Below are 16,160 nucleotides of genomic sequence, written 5' to 3'. Positions count from 1 at the left end.
TCGCACCCAAAGATGCGAAAATGGGACACGGAAGGCTTCTTCCCAAAGAAAGCCTCATACGGAGTCATGTCCTGTAACGCCGAAGTCGAAGAGCGGTTGCGAATATGCACCGCTGTAGCCACCGCCTCACCCCAAAGGAAATGAGGAAGACTCCTATGCTCCAGCATAGATCGGGCCATCTCAATCATGGTCCGATTCGCACGCTCCACCACACCATTCTCTGATGGTGTGTTCGGATGGGAATACTCCACCCGAATACCATGATCCCTGCAAAACTGAGAGAAAAGGTGAGAAGTGAACTCGCCACCGTGATCAGCTCGAACGCCACGAACCTTGGAAGTTGTTTGGGTCTCCACAAACACCTGCCACTCACAGAAACGGGAGTACGCCTCGCTCTTGTACTCCAAGAAATAAGGCTACACATAACGACTAAAGTCGTCCACAATCAGCATCAAATACTTGGCCTTCCCAAGGGAGGCCGTGCCCATAGGTCCGCAAAGGTCGGTGTGAACCAACTCAAGCGGAGAAGTAGCCCGCCTAGAAGCAACCTGCGGGTGAGGCTGCCGGTGCTGCTTGCCCCTCAAGCAGCTAGGGCACAAAGTGTGAAGAGGAGGGAAATCAGGAAGTCCCTCCACCATCTTCCTCCTAGAAGCCCGGCGAAGAGAATCGAGGTTCAAATGACCATACCGAGCATGCCAAAGCAGCCCAAGCTCATGGGAAGTCCGCGCAGCCAAGGCTGTGAGCGTATAAAGCCCACCCTCCTGTGTACCTGTCCAAAGAGCATCACCTGTAGAAGCATCCTCCACTGTGACTGCATCCTGTGTAAAAATGACGCGGGTACCTAACTGAGTAAGGCCATGCACAGATAATAGGTTAAAACCCAAATCAGGGACATAGAGAACTTTGGCGGAGGAAGACCGCCTGTCAGAAAACATAGGTAAAGTCCCCACGCCTCGAACAGGAACTGTAGAATTGTCACCAATGGTGACTGTACCCCCTTTGGAACGAAGATCCTCCGACCAGCCAAATCTGGCCGACCTGGCCAGATTTGGCCGACCAGCCAGATCTGGCCGACTTTGGCCAGATCTGGCCGACTGCCCAGAAAATGGGCAGTCTGGACAAAAAACAGCCCAGTTTGGGCTGTATGACACCCAAGGCTGCTGGCTAACCAGGGCAGCCACAAAATGAACTGACAGAGCTCCTCTGTCTCCTGTTAGACTCTGACAGGAGCTCACAACCAGGAGATGACAGACTGAGAATGATAAAGAGCAAGCTAACAGAACTCTCATATCTCTAGGATCAAGGCAAAGGTTATGAGCTATAGAGTGTGTCGTACTCCAAACGGATCCTGAATCATAGCAAAGTTAGCCTCCGAGTGTCGAACATCAACAAACGCAGCCAAGGAAGGCTGGATTTGATGCAGATGGTAGTGTAGGAGAGAGAAAGACTAAAAAGGCAAGTACCTGAGAAGAGAGAAAAATTGGGCGACAATTGTTAGATGCAAACGCAAATGTTAGAGGTGAGAGAATGTCAAGTGGCAGCAAGAAACTGCAAACGCAACATTCAGAGGAGAGAGAAAATCTTGGCGACAGTAGACAATAGGTGGTGACAACATTCAACAGCGGGGGTGATAGCTCCCAATAGTAGGCGACAGCTCCACATGCTTGGCGACAATAGCAACTGTGTGTAGAAGGCTGGAATCAGGTGTCGGATGATAGTAGGTAGTTGGTGGAAGCTTTGACCGCAATATCCTCCGCGAATGGGGTGTGGGCAGCAAAATTATGGCTCCTCAAACCTGCAAAAACAAGATTGAGGGAGAGTGGTGGGTTACATGCCTATTTATAGAAAGTTTGGGGCACCCAAATTAGGGTTTTGCATGTGGGACACAATAACTCTCTAGGATCGTGTTTCTTTTTAAAATAAAAGGTCTTCTTCATTAATTAAGCATGTTTTGGGGCTATTTAAGTCCAGCTAATGCATTTTTAGCTCAACACACTCCTGCCATCAATTCTGCTTTGAATTGTGTATCAAAGTCTTCTTCTTCTTGCCGATTTTCAGTATCATGAGGCCTTGAAGGAACCATATCATGATCAAAACCAGCATTTTGAGCATGTAGCCTATGCTGAGTGCCCATTCAAAGATCAGGTGTTGCATTGTTACCATTGCCTTGTGAGTCTTCTAACATTGATGCATCATCAAAGTGCGACTCTTCTACTAGATGGATACATGTTGCCGATTTTTAACAAATCTGAGAAAAATTCAACAAATTCCTTGCAATTAGTTTCCTTGAGCCCACCTACTCGAGAGTTGATGCATCCCAGCAATGAAGACATGAACCCAGCCTTCCTTATTGGAGAGGGTGCTGGAATACCTAATTTCCAACAATTTACATAACAAAGTAACATGAATTAAAATAAACACTTTTCCACTTTTAAGTAGATAGCCCACACTCGATTGGCCCCAAAATTGGCACCCCTTGTGGTATTTCCTTAAGTTCTATTTCACAATCTTGTGGTATAATTGAGATTTGACTCAAATCCTTAGGAAGATTGAAGGCCTTGCCACAAACTTAAGAGATACAATCAAGGACCGTACAATGAACATGCTTGTACTTGATCTCGGGAGATGGCTCCATTGTTGACTAAGTGTTATAGGCACAAACACTAAAGTAGCAATCCACTTGAGATGAAAAGAAACAATCTAGGAATGTAGTTTAATTATGGTGGTTAAATGAGAAAAACACCTCATCTAAAAGGAAAGAAAGACGAATGCCAAGGTAAGGAAAAAGGTGCCCAAGTCCCGATATCAGAAGAGAAGATACAATCTCCATCTCCATGTTGATGGAGGCAATACTTAGCAAGGTAGGAATTGAAGAATACAAACCTTTAATCTAGTTAGTATTGGTAAATATATGCTATGTTAGTTGTGAACTGAAATACAAAACCCAACATAAAAGGATTAGAAAAAGAAACTTAAATATCGGTTGTTTCATATTCTAATGCTTTGAATACAATGCTAAAATGAAGAAGAAAGCTAAGTGAGTGGAGATGCAACAAAAATAAAAAAGTAAGGAACCAAGTGTGTAGCAAAAGACTTGAAAATGTAAAAGTATGGCTAAGTCTAAAGGAAATGTAGTGTAAAGAAAATGAGGCGAGTGTAAGGTTTCTAGGACTCCTAATAAGCTGGCTTGATGGATGATAATGACCGAACCATCAAACACTTCATGAGGCATTGATTGAGGGAGAGATCCATGATCCACCATACTAGTGGCCACCCATTGATGAACACGGAGGCCAAGGAGGGGAGAAATCGCACTACCTCCTTGGGGAAGACCCCCTCTCAACCACCTCCTTGTTGACAAGGCGGAGGTGCTAGAAGCAACATGGGAAGGGTTGCTTTGCTACTGTGGGGGAGGGTATGTGTGTGAGGGTCGTCGCTCCTTGTGGGTGAAGGCTGAGGCTGGGGGGGAGTGGGGGTCAAGTTGCTCTAGGTGGTAGAAGAGGTGGGTGTGGAGCAGTTGGGTGGGGTGGAGTTTTATTTTTTGGAGGGGAGGGGGTTGTGGGGTGGATTGTGTGGGGTCAGGAGGAGGATGAGAGTGGTGTACCTAAGTAGGGGGTGGGGTAGAGGGATAGCGCTCCCGTGGTTGCTACTACATGGGCTAGCAATGTGGTCACTTGCCCTTGACTAAGGCTACTAAGGTTGCATAGCCTACTGGGGCCTTGGTTGCCGGCAAGGGACCTTACTGGCAAGGGGTACCGGTTTGGCGTTTTGTCCTTGGTTGAGGTTACTAAGGTTGCATGGCCTGTTGGGGCCCTAGCTACTTCTTACCCTGGCCTCAATGTACTATGATGAAGTGGTCGTCCTCTATCTATGCGGTTTTCTACTCCATAGCCTTAGACCCAAAGTGTGTGCCCTTTGAGGCTTGGTGCCCAACTTATGGCAACAAAGACATTATGTGGGCCACCATGTCACTTTGTTTTGTTGTTGGAACTTCTGTCTACCTATCTCAATCTCCATGAACTAAGGGATCTTCTATGGGTTTGATGCTACTACCCATACCTTTGTTACCCCTGCACCTATCACCGCATCAATGACTGGGGAGGGAAGGGGGGGAGGGATTGTTGTGAAGATATGCTAGGGTTTGCACTAAAGACTCAAACAGAGACAAGTAAAACTCAAACCCTAAACACAAAATGCAAAAACTCAAAACTCAAATACAAAGACAAACATAGAGAGAAGAAACTATAAAGTGAATGAATGTTGTAAATGAAAGTAAGAGTATACAAAATGCCCAAGGGCAGAGCAATGCAGTGTTGGAGAGTGATGTCCATCGGAGAGGGATCCCAATTGCTGTGACCACTAGTCGGAGTGTTGGAGTGCGGACACCGAGTGTGGAGGAACCAGGGTGACTATAGAGGATGATGCTTGATGATGAAGGCAGCACAACAAAAAGCTGCAAACGCAATAGTAGAAGGGCCGCTTGGAGGAGGAAGAAGGTCGCTAGCTGCCGCTAGGTAGGGTGAAGGCCAAACACCAGTAGGAGGTCGTTGGAAGGTATGGGAGATCACTGCTAATTGTTGCCTGGTGGAGGAGTGTCCAAATGCAATTTGGAGGAGGTAGGCTGTGTGCTGGTGATGGCAAAAGAGTCCAAACACGATAGGAGGAAGGCGCTAGACAATGGAAAATAGCCAAGGAGGAAGGCACCATGCACTACAAGGGCTGATGGAGGAGTGGTAGCAATCATGAAGATTGGACCACCACTTGGATAAAGGTTGATGGTTGAAATGTGTACACAAGGGTGAGAACTTGCACAAAAGGATAAGGCTGAATGGTGGGCCTATTTATAGATGTTGAAGGTTGCCCCAAAAATTAGGGTTTTGGGGGACCATTGAAACTCTCTCAAACTGCATACCAAATTTGCATTTTTCATTAATCAAGCGTGTTTTCGAGCTGTTTTAAATATGTTAATTAGCTGTAAAGTGTGTTTTAGCTCAATACCCCCTCTCAGGCCCAAAACTAAGCCTAAAAGGGAAGGTTGACAATGTTTACCCCAAGGTATCCCACTCCAAAGCAGCCAAGGCATCAGACAAAGGGTGTACGTCTGCTGCCCAGTGGCCTACCAAGACTAGATTGGCGATGATTATCTTACCAAGGGAGTTTAAGTAGTTACCTTAGAGAGGATAGGGCATTGGACAACGATTGCCTAGTGGCCTAACCTACAAAGGCGAATGAAACCACATTGAACCTTTTTTTTTTGTGGAAAGTTAATTTTAGGGATGGCGGTTGATTAAGTAACAGTGACCGAGAACACCGGAGTAGAGATGGTACATCCAATACATCACAAAACAGTACAAGCTTACCCCTACTACTTGAGGATGTCGATTACGAGGGAAAGGTGATGAAGTATCATATGAAGAAAGATGGTGATGTAATCCGTTGATGGAAATAGCTTAGAATCTGGTCCATTGGTCATGTGCACAATGGGATGCATAGTATACTACATGCTAAAGAATGCTCATGGAGAAGGTGCCACTTGGATAGTGTCCCTCGTGGGAAAATTATTCACTTGCCCAAGTGCCCTAGTACAAAGATGATGAAATCATGCAATATATAGGAGAAGGTACAACATGGGGATATGACCGATGTCGAAGACAAATGTCAAACCTGTAGAATACCAAGAAGGATAGGAACCCTCTCTCAACTTGGATGTCAATACCAAAGAAGAAAGAGGAGCCTAATAATGTCTATCTTCGTGTGGGGCCGAGAACCATGAGGATGAAGATACTAAAGCATCCCGACTAGAAAAGCAAGGATAGAAGACACTGCCATGATAGCATCTAGAGAGATGCCGCATGATCCACCGCAGGAGGGAAAGTCTCCATGTTGGTAGAAGAGCAAAACTCCTAGTAGATGGAACCATGAAAGGAACGGCATGCAACTCCTGTTTTCAACTCAGGAAGGATGGGTGCAAACTTGCATGCTAGCCCTTCACTGAAATACAAAACTCTGCAAAAGAGATCAAAATCTACAAGCACAGAGGTGAGGAGTGAGATACTCTAAAAAATTGAAAACAAAGGAAAGCAAAGGTAAGTGCAATGTGATGAGTATGTATGCAACAGAAGTCTAAAAAGGAAAAGACTGTGTGTGGCTACTATCGTGTAAGGCGAGGTGGGGAAGGGATGCTAGAAGGTGCAGTGGATGCCCTAGGAATGGATGTATAAAGTGCAATAGGAGAGCCACTAGCAGGCCAATCAGCCAATCCTTTAGGAGTATTGAAGGATATAGGCTACTGAGGTTGTCTGTGTGCCACATATCCAGTAGCCGTTGGGGCAAATGAAGCAGATGGTGTAGCAGTAGAAGGCGTAGCCCCATTGGATTGTTGGGATATAAAGGCTTGGTAACCTCCGTGTATAGTACACACACATTGTACATGTGAACGCACCCTTTACGTGCCCCAAGTATAATTACATTTTATTCTTTGTGTACCAACACATTGTTGGTACACTCTAATCCACTTGTACTTTCACTTTGCTCACACTCTCTCCAGCCGTCACACTCATACGCTCACTTCTACTCGACCTCGATCACTCTTTGCTGTGCCCCCTCTTGGTCCAACAATTGGTATTAGAGCCAAGACCCTGCACGCTTCCCAAGATTCAGGTGACGGTTGTTGGGCTTGCAGTAGCAGGCGTGCAACAGTTGGCGGCAGGCAAAAGACCTGATAGCTGGGCGACTGCAGGTCGAAGTGAAGGACCAAGCGAGACCAGGATCAGGCGAGGTGCTGAGTGTGTGGTGACCAGCAGGCAGTAGTCACAGCGTGGAGCAGGCAGCGCCAACGGGCACAACGATTCACGTAGGTGACAGTCGCGACGACCTGCAGGGTGCAGGCGGGCACGACAGTAGAGACAACGCAAGCTGAAGCGTGTTGGGCGACAGGCGGGGGACGCCTGTGGGCGACGTGACGTGACGGGGCAGGGTCAACGGACACCCCTCCCCGGTCAGTTCCTTTGTTTTAACAAAAAAAAATCAAAATTTTCTCTAATCTCCTCATTACCACTTGTCTTTGACGGGGGTTCACATGCTAGAAGCTCAGATCATAGATCTATGAGGATTCGAGCCAGAAATTTGGGGCTTTTCCCAGATTTGATCTCATCTAGGCCGTCAGTGACTTTCGAGTTAGAAATTGCAGACATTGTGAGCGGTGACCCAAATTAATTTGGGGATTTTGCCAAATTAGTCAAAAGTTTGCCCCTTTCAGCAAAATTTCCTGATGTTGGATCCCATAAATTCGGGGCTTTTCATGTATTGGCAAAGCTTTACTAAACCGGGTCAGATTGTCTGACATTAATGCAAATTTGGACTTGAAATTTTGGGGATTTGCGCAAAATTTGGTAAATTTCTGCATTTTTGCCCATGTGGTGGCTGGTTCATGTACAAACAGCAGAAATTTACTTTTGGTTGAGAAAAAACAGCAGTGTATTTTGCTGGTTCAGCTTGTGCTTTTGCATATTAGTGCATTTACTCCTGTGTTCGTGATAAAATGGCTGCAACTTCTTCCAGTTCAGACATCAAGAGTTTGATGGAGATTAAATGGTTTGATGGTCATGGATTTGACCTTTGGAAAGACCATATGCAGGTCATTTTGTTCCTAAAGGATTGTGAGGATGCTTTGCAGGAAGATAAACCTGCGCTAATGTCTGATGCAGATTGGGCCAGAGTGAATAAAAAGGCTGTGGCTTACATAAAGATGGGTGTCACTGATGACATTTTGATAGACATTAAGGGTTTAGACACAGGTAATGCAATATGGAAGAAGCTGAAAACTACTTATGAGATCACCACACTGACAGGATGAGTCAAAGCGTGCAGCTGAGCACTTGAGTGCATTTATAGGGATTCTAAATGAGCTCAAAGATGCAAATTTGGACTTTGATTTTAAGTTGAGGGTGATCTTTTTGATCATGACACTGCCTGACTCTTGGGAGACCTTGGTGGCTTCACTTAGCAATAACCCCGATGTCTCATATGATGGGGTGAGGGGTTCTATCTTGAATGAAGAAATTAGATTTATGTCTAGTGGAGAAGGCAGCAACTCAGCTTATAATGTAAGAGGCAGGGTTGAAAAGAAAACTGCAAATGCAGGGCAGAGAAATAGGAGCAAGGGCAAAGGAAAGTAAAAGAGTGACATTACTTGCTATCACTGTGGTTGGAAGGGCCACAAGAAACCTAATTGCAGGTATTACAAGAAGGAACAAGAGAGAAAGAAGAATGCAGGAGATAAAAAGAAGAAGGAAGAAAAGATAGATGCATTGGAGACAAACAAAGGCAAAGAGAAGGCCAATGTGGCCTCTAGCATGGTCATAGAAGAGCTTTCAGATACAGAGGCTGATGCATTATGTGCAGTTGATTATGATGCCCTTGTATGTCACATGCAGGATATGCAGATTACCAAGGCTGATGTGATTGATGCACTCTTGTCAGTTGATGATGGCGTCACTCAGACTTGGATTGTAGACTCTGGTGCCTCTTTCCATGTGACTCCTTGCTTGGAGTATTTTGCTATGTTCAATGCAGGTAGTTATGAAAAGGTGTATCTTGGAAATAACCATGCTTCCAGCATTGATGGGATTGCACTGTACACTTGTCTTTAGACAATGGACAAGAGCTTGTATTGAAAGATGTCAGATATGTGCCGGGCATTAAAAAGAGTGATTGCAAAAGGAACCAAGAAGGGCACTTTGTATTGCTTGCACTGTAAAGCCTTGAATGGCAAGTTTCTTGCTGAAACCAGCCTTCCTTCTCGGATAGGGTGGTTTAACCTGATTAAGCACTTCATTACAACAATCAGCAAATGAACATAAACTGAAATGCTCACTTTACCTTCATAATCTTGGACATTGGACACCCTGTTGGCCCCAAAACTGGCGCCCCTTTCGGTATTTCTTTAATTTCAATTGCTAATGGATAAATTACATGCCGAGATTTCACGATCTCCTTGGCTGATCCAAAAGCTCCTTGCTGTTCCAAAAATCAGCAAAGCTTTCGGGCAAATTGCCCCTTGATTTTCACCCAAGACTTGCTCTAATGGAACCCCAACTGGTCAAGTGCTGCCCCAAATTCACAATAGATGGGCTGGCATCTGAAATCCTCACAATTCCACGAATTTCTGGTGCTAATTTCAGTGTACAGTGCCTTTGAGTGATGGCACGGGTCCCAAGGTGGCTGCTAATCTCTAATTACTGCTGTAATTTAGGGTTTACAGCAGTAAACTCTCTGTTGTCCACCAAATTTGGCTGTACTCTACTACTAATGGCTGAAAATTACTGAGAATGCTTGAGCATAGACTGGAGGAGGTGAGAGAATGCTCTAGAGAGAGAGAAAATCAGCTGAAATGTATCTTTTGATTCGTAGCTCTGATGACAAATCTGATGGCACCAACAGTTTCAAAAGGGGGGTAAAACAGCAGCTTTCTTGGCGAGCCCTCCTCTTCTACTGTCGCCTCTCTTGAGGCGGAAGAGAAAACCTGCTGCCCCCTGTCCTATCGCGGTGCGCAATCAGTCGTCGTCGCCTCTCAGAGCCAAATCTAACCACCTCCTCTCCCTCCACCAAGCTCCCGAATGGCTGCAAACAGCTTCCACCACCCTCCAATAGCCTTCACCCTTGTTGCATGGGAAAGTTTTGCCAAGTGGCAGCCTTTCTAATGCATTTTCATCCATTAAATTAATTTTTCAGAATTAATTAATTTTGAAAATTAATTTCAGCTCTTTTGACCGTGCCCAAAATTAAACATGCCCATCTGTAATGAAATTGACTAGGCCATTTGCAACTTGGAGTGGTTCCCAACCTCTATTGACCCTTAGACTAGCATTAATTAATTAATTAATGCTAGTCCCTAGTGTCACCACTGACACTTAATGGCCAAACAATTGTCCTAGGGTCCAACCTGGCACCAATTGACCACCAAAACCTTGTTGGCATAACTTAACACAACTTTTGCCTTTAACACCCACTGCATCCTTGGGGTCCTTGGCCCGTTCCCATGAAATAACTGCCATGTGCATCACATGTGCTAAACAACCTTGCACATTTGATTAATAACTTAATCAAATGTTACTAGCAAGATTAAAGCATCTCAAAATTTCACGTCCCATGACAAACCTCCCCCTTGAAAACCTTGCACTCGTCCTCAATTGCACTACATTGGGCCAAAGCAAAAGTATATTGCACTGGAATTTCAATTTGGCATGACAGTCACCACAACATTGGCCACTGTTGTCGAACTGTTGTATATGCGCAAAACTTATTGAAAATTTCAGCCAGCAAAACATAATAGAAAACTGAAAAACAGTCCAAAACTGTTGCTAGAAACCATTGGATGCATCCATAACTCATGTTTCTCAACCATTCTGACTTCAAAACCACAATAAAGCATATTCCCAGCATAAACCATGGCTGAAATTGTCAATGACATTCGTTTACATGCAGCTATCCATGGAATCAGCTGTAAACCATTAAAAACTGAGCATGACCTGATCATAAACTGATCATGAACTGATATGAGAATTGATCACAAATGGCTGCAAATGTGACTCCAAACTGATCACAAGCTGATGGTAAAAAACTGATCAGAAATTGATGCAAAACTGATCCCAAAGTGATCATAAACGGTTCTCAAACTGATCAAAAACTGAGTTGAAACTAATCAGAAATTGATCTCAAAATTGAGGCAAAAACTCATGCCAAACTAGTCCAAAAACTCATGCATAAGTATAGTGTCAGAGCCGCGGTGACAACCATACTCATATACATGTATCTCATAGTGACTAGTACACCGTGTAGTGACCTCATGGCAGACATACTGTCAGCACAGTACCTTGGATGCATGCTGAATATATCTGAGATCCACTACATACGAGAGCTGTCCAAAACTGGTGGAGTGGAAGTGCTACCTCCCCCTTGAGCATCGGGCAATGCTCCGGACCCCCGCTCTGTTAAACCTGAGTAAGCCCGATCCAAAGTCGGCTCTAACTGAAAGGCATGGAGATAAAGTTGCAACAACTGAGGATGGTCTGCCAAGTCATCCTCTTTCATCCATTTTGCATGCATTGGTGAATAGTTTTGAAACTTCACCAAATATCTTCTGGAAACTTTACCTCTGACCTTTCTTTCCTTATGTGCCAAAATCTGCTCGGGTACCAAGATCCCATCTAGTTCCTCAACCTCTGGTTGAATTACAGCAGATACATCTTTTGGCACATCACCACGAAAAGTCTCAACAAACTGACATGAAAGGCATTGTGTATCCGCCAATGTGGAGGTAATTTCAGCCGATATGCAACATTGCTGATCTTTTCCAACACTTGAAAGGGCCCATAGTATCTCATGCTTAATTTCGGATATAACCTGTCTCTTTCCTTTATCTTTTTCAGCCTTGCCTTTTCAAAACACAGCAATACATAATCGTCATCTGCAAACTGCAAAGCACATCTATGGCGATCAGCTGCTTGTCCTGTGATCTCTGAAGTGCATACTTTATCTTTGCATAGGCTGCATCCAAGCTTTCCACAAAGCGATCAGCCTCAAAGATCTTATCCTTAGTGTGCAAAATAGGTGGAACCTTCTTGCCACCCTCAACCACCTCAAATGGAGCCTTGCCAGTGGAACTATGCACCATATTGTTGTATGCAAACTCAACCAATGGCAAATACTGCTCCCACAATGTCTTGTGGTCTGAAACATAGCACCTCAAAAGATCCAACACTGTGGAATTTGCTTCCTCAGACTGACCATCTGTTTGCGGATGGAAGGATGATGAGAATTTCAACGTGGTACCCATATTCTCAAACAACCCCTTCTAGAATAGACTGGTCATCCGAGAGTCTCGATCATTGATGATCGACTCAGGCATACCATGATACTTGAAAATGTGTTGCATAAATAATTGTGCCATATAATCAGCCTTTATCTTCTTCCTCACCGGAATGAAATGGGCTTGTTTGCTAAACCTGCAAATAATAGTCCATATCCCATCATTCCCTGTAGGTGTCCTAGTAAGCTCAAAGATAAAGTCCATAGCAATGCTTTGCCAAGGCCTATTTGGAATAGGCAAGGGCTGCAACAAGCCCGACATCTTTTGCCTATCATACTTTACCTTCTGACATACGATACATGCCCTAACATACTGCTCTACATCATGCCTGAGAGCTGGCCAATAAAAGAAATGCTCCACTGCCTTGACTGTGGCATCAATACCTCTGTGTCTTGCGTACGGAGGAGCATGACTTTCAATGATCACTCTAGGCCTCAATTGCTTTGTGACACACAATCGTCCATGCATCATCAGAAATCCATCTCTTAGCATAAAATGCTCATGCCTTTGGCCATTGCAAAGCTTATCATAAATATTAGCAAAGTCCGAATCAACAGCATATTGCTCTTTCATGGCATCCAACTCAGTGTGATAAACTATAGTGACGACTGAAATTTATGGCTTACGTGATAGTGCATCGGCCACAACATTCTTTTTACCACCAATGTGTACAATCTGAAAATGAAACACAGAGAGAAAATTTGCCCATCTCATATGCTTCTCCAACAACTTTGTTTGCGTCAGAAAGTACCTCAAAATCTGAAGGTCTGTCTGCACTATAAAATCAGCCCCCAACAAATAATGTTTCCACGTAGACAGTGCATGAATTACAGCCAAGAGCTCTTTCTCATAAATCTGTAAATTCCTCTCTGCACCGTGGAGAATTCGGCTCTCATAATCCACAACTCGGCCATCTTGCATAAGAACAGCCCCAATGCTGTTACCACATGCATCACACTGAACCACAAATGTCTTTCTTAGATCAGGCAACACAAGCACAGGATCTGAAGTCATCTTTTCCTTTAACTTTTCAAATGCTGAAATTTCCACAGCTATCCATCTAAATGGCACATCTTTCTTTTGCAAAGTATGCAATGGAGATGGAATTTCAGTAAACCCGTGTACATACTTCTTATAGTAAGAACATAAATCCAAGAAGCTGCGGATCTCATGAACATTCTTCAAAGCTGGCCATGAACGTATTGCTTTAACCATAGTAGGGTCCATACGAATACCATCAGCCGATACAATATGTCCCAAGAAGTGGATTTCGTGCAAAAAGAATTCACTCTTTTTGTCATTGATAACCAGCCTATGTTTACGTAGCTCATTGAAAACAATGTCCAAGTGCTTTCTATGCTCCGTCTCATTCTTTGAATAGACAATCATGTCATCAAAGAAAGTACCCACAAATGCTCTATGTGGCCGAAAGATGCGATCCATCATCCGATTAAAAGTGGCAGGAGCATTCATAAGTCCAAAATGCATGACAAGAAATTTATACAACCCAAAAGATGTCCTGAAAGCTGTCTTAGGCACATCCTCCGGTCTAATGCGTATCTGATGATACCCACTTTTCAAATCTATACGGCTGAATATTGTTGCCTCCTGCAATCTATCCATAACATCATCGATCCAAGGGATCGGAAAGTGGTTCTTTATCGTGATCTTGTTCAAAGCACGATAGTCAATGCACATACGCAATGAACCATCCTTTTTCTGCACCAAAAGCACTGGAGAACAGAAAGGAGATAAGTTGGGCTGAATTAACCCTTTTTCTAACAGCTCATTTACCTGACTCATAATCTCCTGTTGGGCTGCACTGACTCTATAGGGTGGTTTATTAGGAGGGCTACTTTCAAGGATAAGATCTATGCCATGATCTTCAGGTCTTTCAGGTGGTAGCTGCCCTGGAAGTGACTGAGAGAAGCAATCAGCATACATTTTCAGAAATGACATGCGATCCTTCTCTAATTTAGACATATTCCCAATATTCTCACTATCATCCTTATCCTTAGCAAAAACTAAATACGCTGAAAGATGATTTTTCATTACTTTAGAAATAGCAGCTGCAGATACAGCATGGACAAATTCCCCTTTCAACTTTACATCAAGTGTGAGTGTCTTTCCCTTATGTTGAATAGCGATCTCTTTTGCATATAAATCAATCATTGCATGCATACGGCGGCACCATGGCATACCAAGCAACACATCACAATCCTCAAGTGGCGCAATGTAAAACTCTTCGCTGTCCACATATCCTTGTATGTGCAACCGAAGCTTTCCAATGAGTGGTGTGATAGGTTCTGGATGACCCTTACATGCCATTCCAACTTCCCCCATGGCTCCCATCTCATCCTCTTTGATGCCTAGACGGGCTGCCATGTCAGTAGAGATGAAGTTGGCTTGTGCACCATTATCAAAGAAGATCAATGCATGCTGATCCCTAATTTTGCCCCATGCTCTGCATAACTCAGTAGCATCATTGGGCTGATCACTAACAACATTGGGCACCAATCCCACTGATGTTTTGGGCCTTTTACCCTTAGAATCTCCCTGATTTTCTGATTTTGTAGCTTGCTCGTAGATCGGAGGTTGTTTGATCCCCCATTTAATCCCGACAAGGTTTGGCAATATAAAGCAACTACTAGATCCGGGAGCTATTGGGACAGTTCTTTGCAATATGACCCTCCTGTTCACAAATAAAGCATTTATTTGCAGCCATCAATTCCCTACGTTGTGCCAATGTTTTCGAGCCCTTTCTTTGTTGTTTTGACCTTTTTTCAGGTTGGTTTTCAGATATGCCCCTTTTCTCAGCCTTAAACAACTTTTTATTCAGCTTCTCCCCGCTCTCTTGGAAGCTCGAATCCTTTCCATGCAGCAAAGCATTGGCTGTAGCAGTAGTCTCTATGAGCTGAGACATGCTAGACACGGTGGATTTTATGCAAAAATCCCTGATTCCTTTGGGTAGCCCACATACATATTTTTCCACTTGCTCATGAAGGGGTACGGCACGATAAGAAGTGACGGGCAGCAATGCATGCCAAAACTTCTTATTGTATTGCTCTAAATTCTTGCATTCCTTTGTATCAAGCTTGTTCCAAGCTGTCATGATGTCCACCTCAAAGGTACTAGTCAACCAATTCGATGAAAACATTTGCTTGAATTGTACCCATGCTGACGGTGCTCTACCTTGCATCAAGAGCGTGGACCACCATTGCAATGCATTCCCCTTCAAGAAAGTGGCTGCCTTTCGAATCTTAGAGGATTCGGTGAAGTTTCCCCCTGAATAGGCTGCATCAAATTGCTGAATGAAGGTCAAAGCTTTCAGCCTATCTTGTGCACCACTGAAGGATTCAAACTTCATTGCTTTTCCACCCTCATCATAGTCTTTTGCTTCCCCTTTGGGAGTCAAGTTGTCATACACTGGCTGTTGCAAAAATTGTGCATTTGTTGTATTTACATCATGACCAAGCCCAAATGAAGCATTTGCATGACCAGTAGTCATTTCTTGAGCCCCATAAGCATTCGGGGGTGCAGATGCATTGCCAAACATTCCACTTTGTGCCCCAGGCATCAAGCCAATGCTACCATACATAGGGTTTTGCACATTTCCAGCCATACTCGGATACAATGGGCCTTGCATACCATGCATTGGCTGCTGCATACCATAGAGATTTGTGCCATGCATTCCCGTATGCGGCCCTTGGCCAACCATTGCATGAAAAATCGTGCTACCACCAAAGTATCCTGGCTGCCCCATCATAGCATGCATGCCCGTCTGTCCAAAATCCATTGGATTGGCACTTCCATAATGGCCTTGCATTTGCATTCCTTGCCCCATAGGTACCAACTGTTTAGCTTCATTGGCCTCTTTAGGAGCTTCAAGTGAAGGATTTGGCACTACCTTTTGTGCACCTTGCTGTCCCGAAGGTGTAGAAGTTGACTTCTTCTTCTTGCCCTTGCTGTCCTTCTTTGGAGCGTTCAAAAATCGGGTGAACTGAGGATCCTTTGCTAATTCAGCAAAGAGATTTGCTGCTGCCCTCATCCAATTCTTGAACTGGTCATCAAATTTCTCTTCACTTTGCTGGTCATTTACCTCATGGCGGCTTGAAGGCCCTGCATCTTGCCCAACAACCACATTTTCAGCTTGTTGTCCATCATGAGAGCCTTGTCCAAGATTAGGCATTGCATTTCCTTCATTCCCATGAGAATGTCCATACTGAGAGGCATTATCACTGCTTGATTCCATCTCACAGTATGAAGACATGTTGCTGTAATTTCTCAGCTG

General features: G+C 44.2%; 1 protein-coding gene across 2 annotated transcripts in view; it reads left to right on the top strand.

The window, feature by feature from the left end:
- The window catches only part of LOC148009634 (uncharacterized), a 41,884-nt gene that overhangs the window by 10,587 nt on the left and 15,137 nt on the right, over positions 1-16,160 (top strand). The window lies entirely within an intron of this gene.

Source organism: Lygodium microphyllum, chromosome 30, assembly GCF_053477565.2.
Source record: "Lygodium microphyllum isolate KBCC chromosome 30, Lygodium_microphyllum_v1.1.10, whole genome shotgun sequence".
Lineage (NCBI taxonomy): Eukaryota > Viridiplantae > Streptophyta > Polypodiopsida > Schizaeales > Lygodiaceae > Lygodium > Lygodium microphyllum.
Note: the sequence above shows the minus strand (reverse complement) of the source record. Positions and strands in the feature narration are given on the sequence as shown.